A 19233-nucleotide genomic window follows, 5' to 3' on the forward strand; every position below is an offset into this window, starting at 1 on the left:
TGTCTCCCCTCTTCTAGGAAAGACACCTGTCATTGGATTTAGGCCTTCTCTTCCAATCCACAATGATCTCATATCAAGAACCTTAACTTAATTGTATCTGCAAAGGCTCCTTTTACAAATTAGATTGCTTTCATTGGCCCTGGGGTACTGGGGATTAGGACTTGGTACTATGTTTTGGGAGGGACACATATCAACCCAGTATGTTAAGTTATCTACTTATTTGTTTGTTCATTCTCAGTCTCCCCCCCACCCCATTACAGTGTCAAGCCCATGAAAACAATGATTAAATATATATATATTTTGTGTGTTTGTGACTGGATCAATTTCTGGCACACAATGGGAGCTTAGTATGGGTCAAATAAACCAAAGAAGAAAATGTGGACAAGATATAGAGGTTATCAGTATATTTGTAACCAGAAGTAGACAAACCAGGGAAGGAGTATTTGAAAAAGGGGTCAGACTTTTGTGAAGAAATACAGAAAAGACAGGTGACCCTGAAGTCAAGTTTGTTTGACAATTAGGGAGTGGTTGTCAAATGCCTGGTTGAAAGAGACATCAAAAGACACCTCCTAGTGATCTGAATGTTGGAATTTTGTCAGTGCCTGTGAAGATATTCACATCACTTGCAAATATGTTCAAAATCTGAGGTGGGTTTTCCTTATGTATTCTGGTGTCTTAGTGGCTATGTTATCACCTTATCAGGAGTGACAAGATAAAACAGATCAAGAAGGAAATAATTTCTGTCACTGGATTAGAACTCATTGACCTTGTTTCTAAGTAGTATTTTGTGGAATCTCTTACCTGCTAGACCCATTGAATTGCCAGTCTGCCTATACTATGTGTCTGGTATCTGAGGACCATTGGGGCCTATCCATGTGTGTATTATCTCCAGACTCTCCCTTTTAAACTGGATAAAAGTTTTCACTCTTATTAGTTGAATTTGCTAATCAACCCACACATTCTGTTGTGACAATTTGTAATATTTTTTTCCATTGACAATATCTAAGCAATAAATTTTAAATAATTCAAAAAATTAAATTCAGCCAATTCTTAACAGACGCATACAAGTTATTTATTAATAGTAAATAAACAGCACTTAGATATGAAAAGTAAATATGTAGAGGTATGTGTTTTAATAAGTAATTATGAGAAAAATGTATTAAGCATTGAGCAATAGTGAGTGTGACAGTCATCTGCAGTTATGTGGCTGTTTTTCTAATAAAGAAAAACATCTAATCACTTATATGTGGAATATAAAATATGACCCAATTGAACTTATCTACGAAACAGAAACAGAGTCACAGACATAGAGAACAGACTTGTGGTTGCCAAGCGGGGGTGGGGGAAGGTGAGGAGGGGATGGATTGGGAGTTTGGGATTAGCAGATGCAAACTATTACACATAGGATGGAAAAACAACAAGGTCCTACTGTATAGCACAGGGAACTATGTTCAATATCGTGTGATAAACCACAATGGAAAAGAATATGAAAAAGAATATATATATATATATATATATATATATATATATATATATATATATATATACAAACATCTACAAAATAATGCAGACACTTCAACCCTGAGCACAATGGAGAGAAGTTTATTCTGTGAAAATATTTCAAGTATATGACCTTAAAACATTTTTTGATGATTACAGTTTAAGTTTTGAATGTATATATGGTATATAACGTACATAACCCACATTTTACCTGGTGCAACTTACCAAATATAAAATTGTCCATTTTTTGAAAATTCTTCCAGACCGTAATATGTAAACATTATGTATTTAGGAAAATAAATTGCTTTCTTAAAAGCTTAAAAATAAATAAATAAACGCACATATGCTAAATAATGCGATTCAGTGGGAGCAATAAGGGAAAGAGGGTTTTCAGCCATAATCAGTAGACCTGCTGACAGAAGGAGCCCTGGTTCTTGCTTCTTGAGGGGCTCAGTTTCCCTGACCCAGAGCCTCCCCAGGGAAATTTCCTAGAGACTAGGGTTTACTCTCTCACCACCTACTCCTCTGCTCCTGAGGTAAGACTCAGACAATATCCAAGTGAAAAGACATTCAGCTTGGGAGATACTCTGAATGATTAAGTTAGGTGAAGGGCCAACCCTTAGATAAGTTCTTATGGGCAAGTCTTGGAATTATTCCAATTTACTGCACTAACATTGTAGGAATATTGGCCTCTAGGGAGGACACAAACAAACAATGACAAAAACAAACAAAACAAAACAAACAAAAACCCTTGACTTGGTCACATGTCACATAGCAATTTGGAATTTGAATTATATATATTTTAAATAGTAACATAAACTACTTTCAAATATTTAAAATAGCATATTGAAATGTCAGTGTTTTCTTTTCCACAATGCAGAAAACTCATTTTTGGAATCTGTGAAAGGAGGTTTACCAGTCTCTGTTTTTATTCTGATAATGATGTTCTTTCTGCCTTGAAATTGGTTGTTGAACCTGTGTGTTTTCTGATTTTCTGTAACTGGTGCTTGTTCTAAAGGAGTAAACAAAGCTTACTTCAGGAATCGCATATGTGGTGAAGGAAATCCAGGATGTTAACGCAAACTGGATTTGAGACTGGGTCATCAACCCTCACTGGGAATTGAAATGTCTTCTCTCTGTTCTTACGTTTGAAGAGGACTTTCCTGATCTCACCAGACAACTTCTACAGCTAAGAAATATAGCCACGTGAACATAATGGGAAAAATTTTAAATGTTCCTTTAATTAGAGAACTTTGAGAGCTTGCTCTAATATCACTGCTCAGAGTGTTTAACTATCACTAGAGGATAGATTTAGAGGTGTGTTCAGAACAGAACCAGACCGAGGAGTTGCAAAAGGCTGAGTGAAAGCTATTATTCACCCTAAAAACTAAGAACGACAATCAGGTAAAGAACATTCTATTAATTCTCAGAAACCTACAGAATTGAAGGAATTATAGGCACCTTTTACAGAAAAGAAATTCTGTAATTGTATTTATATATGCATATGAAAAATTGATTCATACAAAGAGTTGTACAAAATCACTGATTTGTGTATATAACGTGCCTTGAATTTGAACAACTTGGGACTGAAAACCATTTGGGCCATTTCATCTTTCCCCCACCAGTTAGTAATCTGAGACCAACTGAAAGAAAGTCTTAGCCCTAAACAGTTGCAGTGTGCAAGTTCCCTCTGAGAGTAAACAGGAAGAGAGATGCAGCTTCCCAGGAAACCCAGCACTGATCAGATTGCAAGTCTCCTTCTGGAGGACAGAGCAATTTTGGATCAAAATTTTTAAAAAAAGATGTTTATCTGAAATAAACTCCAACCCTTCCAAACTCATTTTTATTTTTATTTGTCGTAAATAGCCTAGATGTTAGTTTAATTTTTAAAGTAATAAAAAGACCATTATCTTCTATCAGTGATTTATGATTCTGGCAAATATTCTAATCTTAAGCATTCCAAATCCATTATTTATATAAAATGGTATTATTTCCTTTTTTTTAGACCAAGGAAGTAGATCTTGGTTTTAAGGAAAGCTTGGCTTGGTTTGGCAAAATGATGAAATAAATAATAAACATCTGTGAGGAAAAATAAAAACAAAAACAATAAAACGAGCTGACGAGGGTTCCAATCCCTAAACTCAAGTTCATTTCACTTACTGCTAGCTCAGAACTGATTAAGAAAAAAAAAAAAAAGAGTCGTCTGACCCTGTTTTACTTACTTCATTGAACAAATGCAGGATCTGGGGCAGGAAGACCCAGTCCAGGTCTTGGCTCTCCCCTTCCTGTGTGTTTTGACCAAATTACCTCCCTGGGGGAAAAACAGAAAAGATATCAAACTCACTGTGCCGTAAAGAGGAAGAACTATGGTAATGTCTATAAGTGTTTTAGAAACTGGAGAGCACACATCAGTATGCTATTATTGTTACTCTTTTTATCCTGGCTAAATCACAAAGTAAAACCAGAATTGGCCATCTCTTGTGAATCATGTTGAATTTTCCAAAAAGGAAGCATTGGAGGGTTGGATGCTGGAATCTGTGAGCTGGGAAGATTTACATTGATCCCTGATAAAATTTAGAATGAGATCATTAGGCAGCTTGGGTGAGGACAGAAAAAATACATAAATAATCATAACCACCAATAACTTGCACAAATTAACTAATAGTGAGGCAGGGAAATCCATGTGCTTTCTCTAGTGGCAGAACAAGGGAGCATGGTGAATCATTCATTTTGCCACGTTTTTAAACACAGATTTTTGGAATATCTCGGAGGAAATATGTCTTTGGAAAAGTGGGCAGGCTGTTATCCAATTAGTCGCCATTGTGTGTGTTGAAACATCGTACCAGGCAGCCCTGAAGCTGGTGATGAAGGTGGACAGAGAGCAGGGCTCTGCTGACATGCAAGAGCGTCTGCAATTGTTCAGGTCCTGCTTGAAATGTTTATCCTTGGGGGAAGCACACAAGCAGGCCGTATTGCTAAACTTCAGGAAATTGAATGGTGGGCCAGAGACCAATGAGAGGATGCCACTTCAACAATCAAAATCATTAAGATCAAGAGATTAGAGAAAGAATAAAAATACTCACCATTAAACCTAGTAAGGCTAAATGGGAAGTTTTGTGTTAATATTTAAATGCCAAAGCACTTCTGTGGTGCACGTGAGCAGGTAAGTCATATTTCTTAAATAAATTAATACACAAATCCATGAATGAGGGGGCAGAAGGGCGGATGAATTTCACATGTGAAAGAAGAATTTACTCGACAGTAATTTACATCTAAAAATAAAGCTTCTGAGAATTTTCATCTAAACAAACCCCTGTGAGACTGCGTCCAAAGCAGAAGATGGGAAACCCAAGCCAGGCTTCCTCACAGGCAAAAGAGATTTGCAAAGGGGAATCCATAGTTTGGAGAAGTGGGAAGTGCTCCATGGCCGCTAAGCCAGAGCAGAACATGTTCAAGAGAAAAGATCAGCCTAATCCAAAGAAGCCCTGGTCAACGTTTTCCCGTCACTAGATGTACATGAAGAAGATGGGCCCCAAGGAGGAAAGGAAGCAAGGAAAGAAGACGCCTTAAGGACTACTTTAAATTATAAAAACATGGGCAGACTGCTGAAAATCAAGTTCCCTTCCATGTATATCAATTGGTCTTTAAAGTTTAAAAACTCTTCCCATATATGACCTCATGGCCAACATCAAGGTAGCCCAGACAAGTATTCTGGAAAGCAGTTGAAAGACGAGAAGACGGAGGACAAGGGTCTAAATGTCTTTCAAGCTTCACATCCTGCTCCCTGGAGAAAATTGCCCGTATTGCAGTGGTTCTCAAATGTAGTAGCCAGCCCAGAGGCAGCAACATCACCTGGGTCCTGGTTAGGAATGTGGATTTTCAGGTCCCATGCAGACTAGTGAATCAGAACCTCTGAGGGTGGGCCCAGCAGTCTGTTTCATCAAGCCTTGCAGGTCACTCTGATGTGTCAGAGGTGTAAACATCGGAACAGAAGTTAGACACGCAACGGATGAAGATAAAAATGAATAACAGATACACCAGTGTACCTGTCAAGGAAGAATAGGATCCTAGTCAGATGGTTTAAACTTCACAAAGCATAGAGTACACTTGATATACAAGACAGTTGCGTCACCTGCAAAGGTCACGCGGCCCATTAGGAGTTTAAACTATTAGGAGTTTAAAAACATATCCCGAATGACTACTGAGAATAGAAATAAAAAGTGCAACAACAAATAATAAATAGCAAGCTCTTCAAAATGCTAGGAATTTGTGAAGAACCTAAAGAGGGATTTCTCTGGCAAAGCAACACAGTTTTCTTTTTCTCTATTCTGCAGTATTAAATCATGCTTATTTAATTCAGTAAGTTCAGATAAATAAGTCAAACTTTAGTGAAGCCTGAAAAGCAGTTTTTTGCCTGTTGATCTGCTGAGAGCCCAGCTGAGGCCCATCTTCTTCCTTCTCTGTTGATGTTTTTATCAGGCAAGAGTTCACTATGGTAATTATAGAAGAGAAAAATATAAACAAGTAAATATTTATTGTATTTCAGGTTTTATCTTTTATGGACACTATCCTAATAGGATGGAAATACCCTTCATGCTGATAAGAGCAGCTGCTTCCCTGCTCCTCTATCCAATGCTTTGCTTTGCTGTTCATGTTTGGATGATAAAATTTATGTGAATGAAAGATGTGTACGCTGTTCAGGCACAGATTTTGAGCTCCCAGCAATTAAGTCAATGCCAAATAAACTTTGTGAGGAAGATACCGAACTTCTTCCAAAACTTAACTTCAGTTTCACTAATCAGAAAATACGATTTTAAGCATTTAAACAAATTTTTTAAATCTGAGTTGTGAAGAGATATTTCAACATGTGATAAGCTCATAAGGAAATGTGAATTTCATTTCAATGTAAATTTACAAGCCACAGGCAGTGACTCAGGGTGCAGGTTTACAAAACTTCCGGAGAAGAGGCAGAACAGATCTCAGACCAACAGGCTGGATTGTACCTGCTTGAAGACACGTACACATCTTTAAATAGGATGTGTTGGCCGAGAGTCTGATAATAGCCTTTGGGGGAAAAAAAAAAAAAAACAGCAGAAAAAAGACAGTCACAGCTGCAGACACAAGTAAGACAGTAGACTGAAGGCCTGTGATTGTTCCTTTGAAAGTGCTCTAGCGATGGCACACTAGACATGCTTCTTAGGTTACCCGCTTAAATTGCGTTCTGATTCTTTATTTCATCAAGGCTTGCTTTCGTTGCTTTTCCAGATAGGGAAAGGAGAGCCCACGTGAAAGTACTGTACATTCGAATATCCAGGAGAAGTTTTATTTATTGTTGTGAATTTCCAAAACTGACATTCCTGTTCATTTCATTCATTCATCCAAGCATGTCCTTAGTGTTTGTGGGGGGCGGGTGGGGTGCTTCCTGGGTTTCTCAGGTGGTGAGCTGGCTGGAATTGTTATAACTTAATAATGGAAAGTGATCCAGAAGGTGGACACAGCCCAGGACGAGACCTGCTGGGTCAGGGAGGATGCAGCAGGTACCAACTGCGTTTCGGAGAAGATGATGCTTGAGCTTAAATGGCAAGTACAGTTCATCCAGAGTTTTGATTTGTTTCTGTTTGTTGTTTGTTTGTTCATTTTGCAGGGGAGGGGCAGGTAGAAAAGGTCTGGGAGGCAGGAAAGGTAGAAGAGGAGCAGACCCCCAAGACAGAGTGTTCCATGGGTGTGTGATGGGAGAGGGACGCCCAGAGCTGTGAAGCCCAAGCTCTGGCAGCCGTGCCCAGGGTGGCCAGAGAAGATGGGCTGCAGTGGGTCCCTGGGCTTTACTCACAGGCAGAGGGGCAAGGCGCTGGTCAGCGGCAGCCTGTGGAGCCGTTCACTTAGTGCTGGCAGGTAGAGATGCCTTGAACAGAGACTACTGTTAGAAATAGCCACACATGCAATTTCAAATTTTTCTAATAGCCACACTCAAAAAATAGTGAAAAGAAGATGAAATAAATGGAATAATAGATCTGATGTAACACAATACATCCAAAATATTATCATTTCCCTTATGTAATCAATTCAAAAATTAATTAATATCATATTTTACATACTTTTTTTGTACGAAGTCTTTGAAACCCGGTATGTATTTTATACATACAGCACATCTCAATTTGGATGCTAAACTCTCGTCTGAAGTACTCAAATTGCTTTAGATTTTGTAAAATTCACAGTTGAAAAGTAGATTCACCTACTCAAGCGTTTCCAGGATCCTTAATAATCCAGTTTTCTAATAACTGAATGGAGTATGAGCTTTTTAAATGTAAAGAAGGTGACATTAAATACCATTAAAATTGTAGGTACTTGGGGCACCAGTCACATATCCAGGGCTCAGTGGTCACCACCTGTGGTCAGAGGCTATTGCATGGGACCATGATGCAGGGTTAGAGCAAGAAAATTTGGAGGAAATGATCCATTTAGGTTATTGCAGAAATAGTAACAAGGACTTAAATTAAGGAAATTGTAGAAGTCAAAGGATCAACAAGAGAGGGATCCTTGGAAGGCAAAATCGACCGCCTTTGGCGAGAGAGAAAGAGGCATCAGGGAGGATGTCTGGGTACTGGCACGGCAAGAACACAGAACAGGGTGTGCTCCTAGTGAAGGAGTCCACGGAACCTGAAATGGACTGTCCAGCCCCTGTAGGACCAGTTCTCTGAGGAAGGATGGAGAGGAACTTTGAGAGCTTTCAGCAGGTGGTACTGAAAGGAACCAGGCTATATGGGGTCTTTGCTAAAGAAAACCTGCCATCTGAGGGACAGATCTGCTCTAGTACAGAGAGAAAATTAGAGTTTTGAACCTGACAATCAGGAGAAGACCCTGACCCAGGGTAATCTGACCTAAGTCCCACTGCTGCTAAGGCACCTTGGTAGGTAACTGGCCAGTGCCGTAGGACGACTTCCTGAGGCATAACCTTGTTCCATATTTATCTTCCATATTTACAAGTGTCAGTGCTAACAGCCATAAGCATGTAAGAAAAAATATTTAAGGAACATGCTGCTTTCTGTACCTATCCCTGATACGGTAGTTATGTGCCTTATATATGTTATGAACAAATTAAACAGTTATGAATGGTTGATCTCACCGAAGAAAGCTCTAGAAAATAGATGTGGAATTATTTTTGTAAATGTAAAAGCTTACATTTTTAAAATGTAAGTTATCATTAACTAGTATAGGAAGTCACTGAAGCTTTTTGGAGGGGTGTAGCAATAGAGAAATTCAATTTTAAGTTTGGATTTTAAAGTTTCACATACACTGAATGTGAACTACTACTCTATTAAAAGAACTTCGGTGTCAATTATACTTCAATAAAATGGTAAAAATAAAACCATTTTGATCTTCACAATGGAAAGATATCTTTCTACTTTTATATATGGAGGTAAAATTCTTTCATCTTCATTGTACTGTTGTTCATAAGAAATCAGGTGTAATTATCCATAAACACTCCATTAAAGCTCTGATTACAGATAGATTACGAGTATAGCAGAGGGAGACCTCGCAGGAACTTATATCCCACTGGATGACACCATGAACCAAATCAAATAAAACAAAATATAATCTAAGTAGAAGGAAGGAACTGTTCCCTTAGGTCCAAAAACCAAACTCTGCAAGAACAAGGACCCAGAAGAGCTTAGAGGTTCACAGGGAAAGACCTTGGGCCGTTAGTTGAATGTAAGCTCAGAAGGAGTCAAGGGTAATTAGCTGTGATGGCTGAAAACCTGGAAGGCAGAAGGAATGTCTGTGAGCTCGTTTTGTGCTTGGTGACAAGGCCACATTGCACGGGACAGGTAATATCAGTGTTCTCAAATGTTAAAGAGCTCTTGTGTGGAAAGGTGGGGTTGTTCTGTGGTTCCCCACGTGACAGAGAAGTGAGTTATGCAACAACTGCTGTCAAGGAATTCTGCTTCTGGGAAAGTAGGGGGACGTACTTTCTGCTAAATACAACTAACAACTCTAGACGTTACATGTAAAACAAACAAAGAAACCCTGACAGGCGGCAGGAAGGAAGGCCAGGTAGGGACCTCAGGACCCATGGAAGAACTGGAGGTGACGTCCCTGGGTGTCTTTTTCCCCTCATAGATTCCAAGTTGGAGCTACAGTAGAAGGTAGCCTGGAAAGACCAATGGGTGCAGACAAAGTAAATAAACAAAAACTCTAAGACGAGCTGGCTTTCTTTGGCGGGAGGACCTGGAAAGGCCTAGCAGGACAGAAGACTTTTAGACAACAAATACTCTACCCTAGCCAATAGCCAAATAAACAAATAAACAAAAGTAGCTCACCCCACCCAAGCCGGCCAAGTCTGGGTGGCAACCTGTACCTCCATCCACACCAGCTGGGGGGTGTCACAGAATGCAGAGAAAGAACCAGGGACTTACATCTCCATCTTCCTTTATCGCAACCTCCCCAGTGTCAATGGCGACAACATGGAAAGATGGGATTTAGGACACCACCCAGCACCCCTCCCAGCTCCACCGGGATAATGTCAAAGCAGAGCTCTTGGAAAATCAGGAATTTCATCACTGCCCAGCAGTAAGGAGACCACCTCCCCACCCCTGGTGTCAATGGAGGCCACAGGGGGAGCAGTAAAAGGCAACACTACCCCTCCCAGACAAGGTAGAATTAGCAGAGGCCTGATGGATATTGAGAACCCCTCCCCCAACCAGCAAACTAGGAGTCCCATCCCCCATTGGGTTGTCTTCTGCTCCCCTGGCAGGGAGGCAGTGGCCCACTTTTCCAGCTGGAGAAGTTTCAGATGAAGCCACTAAAGGAGACACAGAGTTAAATAAGATCCAGCATTTCATAACATAATGCCAGAGATGTCTAGATATCAATAGAAAATCACTGATCCTACCACGAACCAAAAACATCTCAACTTGAAAGAGAAAGTAAACCAATAGATGCTAAAAATAAGATGATAGAGATGTTAGAACAATCTGACAAAAGTTTTAAAGTATCCATCATAACAATGCTTCAAAAGGCAATTATAAACATGCATGAGACAAATGAAAAAACAGAAATCTCGGCAAAAGAGGAAGATTTATAGTATGAACAGCAGGTATTACAAAAGAAGGAGTCTCAGATCAGTAATCTAAACTCCCACCTCAAGACCAAAGACCAAAATAAACCCAGAGCAAGCAGAATAAAGCAGAAAATAAAGATAGGCACAGAAATCAATGAAATTGAAAAGAGAAAACAATATGAAAAATCAATGAAACAAAAACAACAATAAAGTTGACAAACTTGTAGCAAGACTGACAAAGAAAAAAAGAGAGAAAGCACATTACTAATATCAGGAATGAAACAAGAAATATCACTGCAGACATCAAAAAGCAATAAAGAAATACTACAAATATCTCTAGCCACATAATTTTGACAACGTAGATAAAATGGAGCAATTCCTCAAAAAGAACAAAGTACCTCAACTCACTGAATGTGAAACAGGTAATTCAGACAGCCCTGTGAAGTTAAGGAAACCAAATTAATAATTTGAAAATTCCCAAAAGATAAATCTTCAGGTCCAGATGGTTTCACTGGAGAACTGTATTAGGATTAAGGAGTAATTAATATCAGTTGTACACGATCTCTTCCTAATATTAGAAAAGGAAGAAACATTTCCAACATATTTTATGAATCAGCATTCCCCTGATACTAAAACCAGACAAAGACAGTACAAAAATTGAAACCTACAGATCAATATCACTCATAAATTAGATGCAAACATTCATACTAAGATGTTAGCAGTAGAATTCAGCAATATATGCAAAGAACTACACAGTGTGACTAAGTGGGGTTTATTCTACGGATGCATAGTTGATGTTTGAATATCAACGTGATTCACCACAGTATGACTAAAATAAAATTACATGATAAAATCAGTTGATGCAGAAAAAAATCATTTGTCAAATTCAATAGTCATTCATGAAAAAACTCAGAAAAATCGGAACAGAGAGAATTTCCTCAGCTTGATCAAGAACATCTGCAGAAAATCTACAGCAAACATCACACTTAATGGTGATTGGTTTTCCTCCTAAGAACAAGAACAAGAAACGGATGTCTGGTCTCATTATTCTTATTCAACATATTAGTGAAAATTCTGGAAAGGAAAAGAAATTAAATACATACATTGGAAAAAAGAAATAAAACTATCCTTATTTGCAAATGCCTTTATTGTCTATGTAGAAAATCCCTAAGGAATCTAAAAAACAAAACAAAACAAAAACAAAAACAAAACTCCTAGAAATAAGACATGAGTTCAGAAAGTCCACAAGATACAGATTAATGCAAAAAAAAAAAATTGTATTTCTGTAAACTAGCAATGACATCAACATTTTAAATACAATATTATTTTAAATACAATACCATTAAAAATTGATGAATAAATGAAATATTTATATATATGTCTAACAAAATATGTCTCAGATTTGCATTCTGAAAACTTCAAAACGTTTATGAAAGAAAAATTTTTAAATCTAAATGGAGAGCCATACCCTGTTCATAAGTCAGAACATAAGTTCACAAGTCAGTAAAATAAAGATGATGATTTTTCCCAAATTACTAAACAGATTTATTGCAAATCCAATCAAATCTCAGCAGTTTTTTGGTAGAGATAGACAAGATTGTTTTAAATGTATATGAAAAGGTAAGGGAACTAAATCACTAAAACAATTTTGAAAAACAAGAATAAAGTGCTAGAAATCCATGTACACAAATCAAGACTTATTACATAGCTACGTTAATCAAGATTGTGTGTTACTGGCAGACAGATAGACACACAGATCAACAGAGCAACATAGAGAGTCCGGAAGTAGACCCACAGAAGGATACCCACGTGGTTTTTGTCATAGATCCAAAAGTGATTCAATAGAGAAAGGATAGCCTTTCAAAAATGGTAGACTCGGGCTCTAACAAATGAAGTAATTGGACATCCATAGACCAAAAATAAAAAATGAACATTGACCTAAATCTCATACTCTACACAAAAATTAATTCAAAATGGATCATAGGTTAAATGTAAAATATGAAACTATGACACTTTTCGAACAGAGAGAAAATCGCAGGACCTCAGGCTAAGCAGAGTTCTTCGACTAGACACCAAAATATGATCCATAAAAGGAAAAAAATATATAAATTGGACTATATCAAAATTAAAAATTTTGCTCTGCTAAAACCCTGTTGAGAAGATGAGAAGAAAAACTACAGACTGGGAGAAAATATTGGGAAACCATATATCCAACAGAAGACTCGTATTGGGAACTTATAAAACACTTTCAAAACTCAACGGTAAGAAAACAATCCAGTGAGAAAAGGGGCAAAAGGCATGAAGAGGCATTTCACCAAAGAGGATGTACAGACGGTAAGTCAGCACATTTCAAGATGTGCAATGCTAATAAAACCACGATTAGGTATCAATACATATCTATCAGAATGGCTAAAATAAAAAAGAGGAAATGCTGGCAAGGTCAAGGAGAAACTGGATCATTCACACGTCGCTGGAAGAATGTAAAATGGTGCAGCCACTCTGGAAAAACTGACAATTTCTTTAAAACCAACACAGGAAGTGCACTCCTGGCATTTATCTCTGAGAAATGAAAACTTAAGTTCACAAAAAAACCTGTGCGTCAATGTGCACAGTAATTTTACTCAAAAACCAAAAGCTGGAAGCAACCCAGATAATCCTGTAATGAGTGAATTCTTCCACAAACCAAGCTATATCTTTGCTGTAGAATAGTGGTCCACAACGAAAAGGGATAGATTTAATGCACAGAAGCACATGGATGAATCTCTAGAGCGTTAAGCTGAGTTTTCTTAAAAAGCGCCAAACTTTTTATGGCTGAGTAGTATTCCTCTGTATACATATGCCACATCTTCTTTATCCATTCATCTGTCGATGGACGCGGAGGTTGCTTCCATGTCTTGGCTGCTGTAAATAGTGCTACTATGAACATTGGGGTGCATGTATCTTTTTGAATTAGAATTTTTGTCTTTTCTAGATATATGCCCAGGAGGAGGATTACTGGATCGAAAAGTGATATAAATGAGCTTATTTACAAAAAAACAGAAATAGACTCACAGACGTAAAAAACAAACTTAGGGTTACCAAAAGGGAAAGGGGAGGGGCAGGGAGGGATAAATTAAGAATTTGGGATTAACAGATATACACTACCATATATAAAATAGATAAACAAGGACCTACTGTATAGCACAGGGAACTACACTCAATATCTTGTAATAACCTATAATGGAAAAGAATCTGAAAAAGACCATATATATATATATATTTATATGTATATTTAAATATAATATATATATATATATAACTGAATCACTTTTCTGTACACCTGAAACACTGTAAATCAACTATACTCCAATTAAAAAAATAATAACTCTTTTGAAAGCGGCCATCTCAAAAGGTTACGTGCGCTATGATTCCGTTTATATGACATATTTCAAATGACAAAATCATAGACATGGAAAACAGATTACTGGTTTCCTGACGTTAAAGAAGAGTTGGGGGTGTGAGGGAAGTGGGTGAGCTATTAAAGTGCACCATGAGGGATCCTACGATGCTAGAATGTTCTGTATCTTGACTGTGCTAATGTTAATATCCTGTCTGACATATTGTACCATAGTTTTGCAAGATGTTACTACTGGGGGAAACTGGATAAAGAGTGCAGGGGTGTCTTTGTATTATTTCTTGTAACTTCATGTGAATCTATAATTATCTCAAAATTAAAAATCTAATTTAATTTTTAAAACTATAGAAGTTTCTACCAGAATATAATCTATTTAGCAAGATTACATGTCAATTAGATCTCTAAATATCAGTGGTTTGAATCTTTACCTTTAACTTGCTTACACGTGATGATTTTTTAAAAAGCAGTGAAAATACAAAATACTCCCACTATCACAACCATCACCACTAATAATCATCTCAGCAGCAGTATCATCACCAATCACCACCATCATGATCATCACCATCAAAGGCAGCTGCTAATTAGTAAGTATCAAAGGGTCAGAATTATCTGAAGTTGGGTTTGGTATTTCTGATACAAAGTCAATTTCCTTACATGGAGATATTTAGGCAGAGATTAGGAAACTGTCTTTCAGGCAGGTCTTCGAGGAGATATATATATACTTAAATTATGAAGTAGACACTCTCTACTTCTAAGATTGCATGATTATACAAGAGTGATTATTCAACCAAAAGTTTGGTAAAGTGCAAAACAAGAAGACTGAGAAAACGTGAACAGAACATTCTGTCTGCTCAAGTACATACACTTCTAATGAGAGGGTCCTCCGACCACCCTGCTGGGAAAACCCAAATGACAGGGGCAGATGCGATCACTGAAACAAGAAAGGAACTGTCACTGTCATGTGGTCAATCAGTGGAAGAGATTGCAATTAACCCCAGAACTGTCACAGTTGCATTTGCGCTCAGAGGTAAATGCACACCAACAGTGAAGACAGACAATCATTACCTCACTGAGGAGCTTAGATAGTAAGCAGGTCACCGTCTCTCTTTTTGCATTTTCAGCAGTGGTCTGCAGCCTTCCTTCAGTATCAAATTAAATATTTCAAGATAATGCACAGGGCTCTGTTCCTTTCAGTGCATAAATGCAGATTTTGCAGAAGTACCTGAACACTAGGTTAGAACACTAACTTCAAAATTATCCTGGATTTTTTCTTCTTTTAAAAATGTACTCTGTCCCCTCTCCTTAAGTGCAAGCTGGGCATAGTGACTTCTTTCCAAAGACCACAGTATTGAAAGGGAGGAAAGAAAAGTAACTGTACAGTGGAGAAACACTACTTCAGCCAGGAGGTCAAGGTTACCATCAACAGGGACGGATCATGTTGATAAGTCATATTGAAAGGGTATTTTACTTCTATGAATTTCATCTCCCAAATCCATAACCTCAGCCTAATCATTAGGAAAAAAATCAGATAAACCTCAACTGAAGGGTAATCTACAAAACGCCTTATCAGTCCTTCTCAAAACCGTCAAGGTCATCAAAAACAAGGAATGTCTGCAAAATTGTTCTAGCCCAGAGGAGCCTAAAGAGATATAACAGGTACATGTAATGTGATGGAACAGAAAAAGGGAATTAGGGGAAAACTATGGAGATCTGAATAAACTATAGACTTTAATTCATAATAATGGGTCAATATTGGTCTCTTAACTGCATCAAATAAACCATATTAATGTAAGCTGTTAATAGCAGGGGAAGGTGGATACAGGGTACATGAGACCCCTCTGTACTATTTTTTCTATTTTTCTGTAAATCTAAAATTGTCCTAAAAATAAATTTCATTCAAAAATTTAATCTGGGCCCATAGATCAATGGACTCCAGTGGTCTCATAGAAAAAGGGGTGCGGATGATTCCATGTTTACTCATCTGCAAGAGGTGGACAATAATATCTCCTACTTTGTCTAGTTAAAGTCTGTAGGAAATATTCTACGTAATGCATTTTGTAGAGAGCTCTGTAAAAAAACAGATGTCCAATGAAAGGTGGTTAAGGGCCACAAAGACCATTTACTACATGCATCTTCATTCTCTGGCCAAGTGTTTGTGCAACCTTCCGACCTCGGTGCGTCTGTCATCCTTTGTGTTTTATTCTTTTGTGTACTCCCAGCCTCAGGAATATCCCTGAGAATGTAGAGCAGTAGAATTAAAAAGCATGGGTGTGGTCTAGGTACGTACCGTGCACTAGCTGCCTGTTCTCTGCCACTGGAGGCGCTGGGGTACTCCACTCTGGTAATCCCGCACGCGTTCATCTCTCCAGGGGGCTCTCCCTCAAGTGTCCTCAGGGGTGCAGACTGGATTTGGGTAGAAGTGGCAGGAAGCACTATGTCATGTGTGCAGACAGTTCCTCTTCTCAATGAGTGGCGCCCCTGTTCTCTCAGGAGCCCAGATCCTTCTCCCCTCTCTCACAGCCACGACCACTGCTTCATGAAATCCATGTCGGCTCTGCCTTCTACGTGTATAAATCTGACTTCTTCTCAACTGTCCACCTTTGGTGACTTCTCCCTCCTCTGTTATTCCAGTGGCCTCTTGCCTTGACCTCCCACAGTTTATGCTCCAAACAGGAGCCAGATGGTCCTCTGGGAACTTCAGCCAGAACCTGGGCCTGCCCAGCTCAGAACCCCACACACCCCGTGCCGTCCCACCCTTCAGGGGGTAAATGGCCCAAAGGCCCTGCAGAACCTGCCTCTTGATTTTTCCTCCCTGAGAGTCAGCTCACCCCACTGACCCCGCTACTGCACCCCAGCACACAGGCACCCCCCAACAGGGCCTGTGCCCCACCTGGAGGGTTCTCTCCCATTTATCCATGGGGCTTACTTAACTGAAGGTCTTCTCTGGTCACCCTGTTCTGCATCTATGGCCACACCCTCCCACCCTGCCCTCATACATCTTCTCACATCTCAGGTGCCCCATTTTAGCGCTCGGTTTCATTTGTTCTGTATTACCATCCCCCCTCCCCCCGAGCATAAACTCCACAAAGGCCAGCACCCTTGTTTCACTGCTACCTCCTAAGGCCCTGCTGGATGCATGCAGAAAGCACATTTGGGAAGAGGTAGCTCTTCATCCCTGTAGGAAAGGCAGCAAGGTTCATATTCTTCAAATCCGGGTTATCGCACAGAGAATACCTTTTCAGTTATTGATGCTGAAATCAGGTTGAATGTGATACGGTGATGGGGGCAGAAGGTACAAAACAAAGAGCAGACATACTGGCCTCCATAGAGACCAGAAAGTGAGCCTCCAAAAGGAAATAACTCACAGACGGAGACAGTGGCCAGGATGTCGAAGGATCCAAGGACGCTGAAAATGTGCTCTGGAAAACTCAACTTGCTAAATAAATATTAGCCAATAGCATCTTGTTGTGATCTTAAACTAGTTTATAGCCTGCAATTCTCTCAGTGGCCATATATATATTCTATTGTCTTTTCCTGAAGGGCCTTAGCACTTAGACCTCATTACAGTTTTCTGCCTTTTAAATACATCTCACATTACATGTAAAATAAAATAATTATTATTACTGGTAAACTAATTAATTAATTCAAAATGTCTGTGTACATTGCATCCGCCTAAAACAATAAAGTACACTTGGGAGTGAAATTTGTGAGAATCTAATCAGAGAAGCTAAATTTGGGGGAAAGTCATTCAGAGGAAAGAAAACTAAAAACACATTAACTTTGAACCTAAGAATAATTCTTGAACTATACAAATTTTCAGATCATTTTATCTTAATCTTTTGATAGGCATTTTTTGCTTTTTTGAGATACATGCTTTAAAGTGTCCTTTTTTATGCATAAAAACCTCATTTGCAGACCCCAATGAGAAATCCTTGCTATTCTAATTTGTATGAGAGAATCCAGTGGGTCTCAGAGGAAGAATTTTACTTCAGAGTCCATTTTTTTATAAATTAAAATAAGGTTGGAATGCATTTAATGAAATGTGGGAAATAAGAAAGGTGGAAAATGTGTTTAAATATAACCTTTTTTCCCAAAGAAGGCAGATGTAATATGACTGCATATGCAACTCATCAGCAGTTCCCACATACAGAAGCTAGCAGGTGTTATTTAAAACATGACTCCAGCAGTAAAAGGACCTTAAATCAAAGTTGAGGTGATTTCCTCCTGGAAAAGACTGGTCTGTCTTTACTCTCCTACAGGCACAGATGTCTCAGGAGGAGGGCAGACACCACAGCAAGCCAACTCCTCTTCTCTTCTCTTCTCTTCTCTTCTCTCTTCCTCTTCTTCGCCCCCTCCTCCCCTCCCCCTCCTCCCCCTCCCCCTCCCCCCTCCCCCTCCCCCTCCCCTCCTCCCCCTCCTCCTCCCCCTGCCCCTCCTTCTCTCCTGTCTGTAAAGCAAATTGTAGCCTTCCCACAGTTCACACAGAGACTCTGGAGGTGGGCACGGGGGTGAAAAATAGACTTCAACTTAGAGTCCTGTGTTCACATAGGAGGTATAGATGCCTTGGTTTAATCTCTCTCAGGCTCTGTTTCCTCACTGTTAAGTAGGTAATATTATACCTTCCTAGCAGAAACGTTTGAATGCCTCATTATGTATGGGGAAGTTTTTTTGAACTTTAATATGCCAAGCAGATGCTTCATGTCTGGCATACATAACACAGTCATGATTCCTTGGTCACAGTGGCCTTCACTTCAGAAAACACTTTCTTTTGGTCATCAGTTCATGCACATGTGGCTCTCTAGAAAGTTCAGGTACAAATCAGGTCCTGTGCTGTCTGGTGAGATGCCTTTAAATGCTCCATGCAATGCAATCACGGCCAGTCACCAGAGAGCGCGTGGTAACTTCTAGCTGATGGTACCAAGGAGTGAATATGCATTAGCTCATCCATCCCTCACAAAACATATGTGTTGCGACTGTCTGTGTTTTCAGATAAGGAAACTGAGGCTTAAAAAATTAAGAATTCAGTAACTCCCTCTGGGAGTCAATGGCAGAAGTGGGATTCCAGGTCAGGTTCCTCTGGTCCCAGTCTATGAACTCCAGTTTTGCATTCTCACCTTAATCCCAACCTCTTCTCTTTCGGTGGAAGAGTTCCCTGATTCCACATTGTGGAACTTTCATGAGCTGCACTGAGAGGAACGAGATAGAATCTGGTGGAAACTGAAGGAAGGTAGGTAGAATCAAGTTCCTCTTCTCTTTCTCTTCCCCACACCCTCGAGGCCCC

The sequence above is a fragment of the Balaenoptera borealis genome (assembly GCF_965194805.1).
Source record: "Balaenoptera borealis genome assembly, chromosome: 7".
NCBI lineage: Eukaryota > Metazoa > Chordata > Mammalia > Artiodactyla > Balaenopteridae > Balaenoptera > Balaenoptera borealis.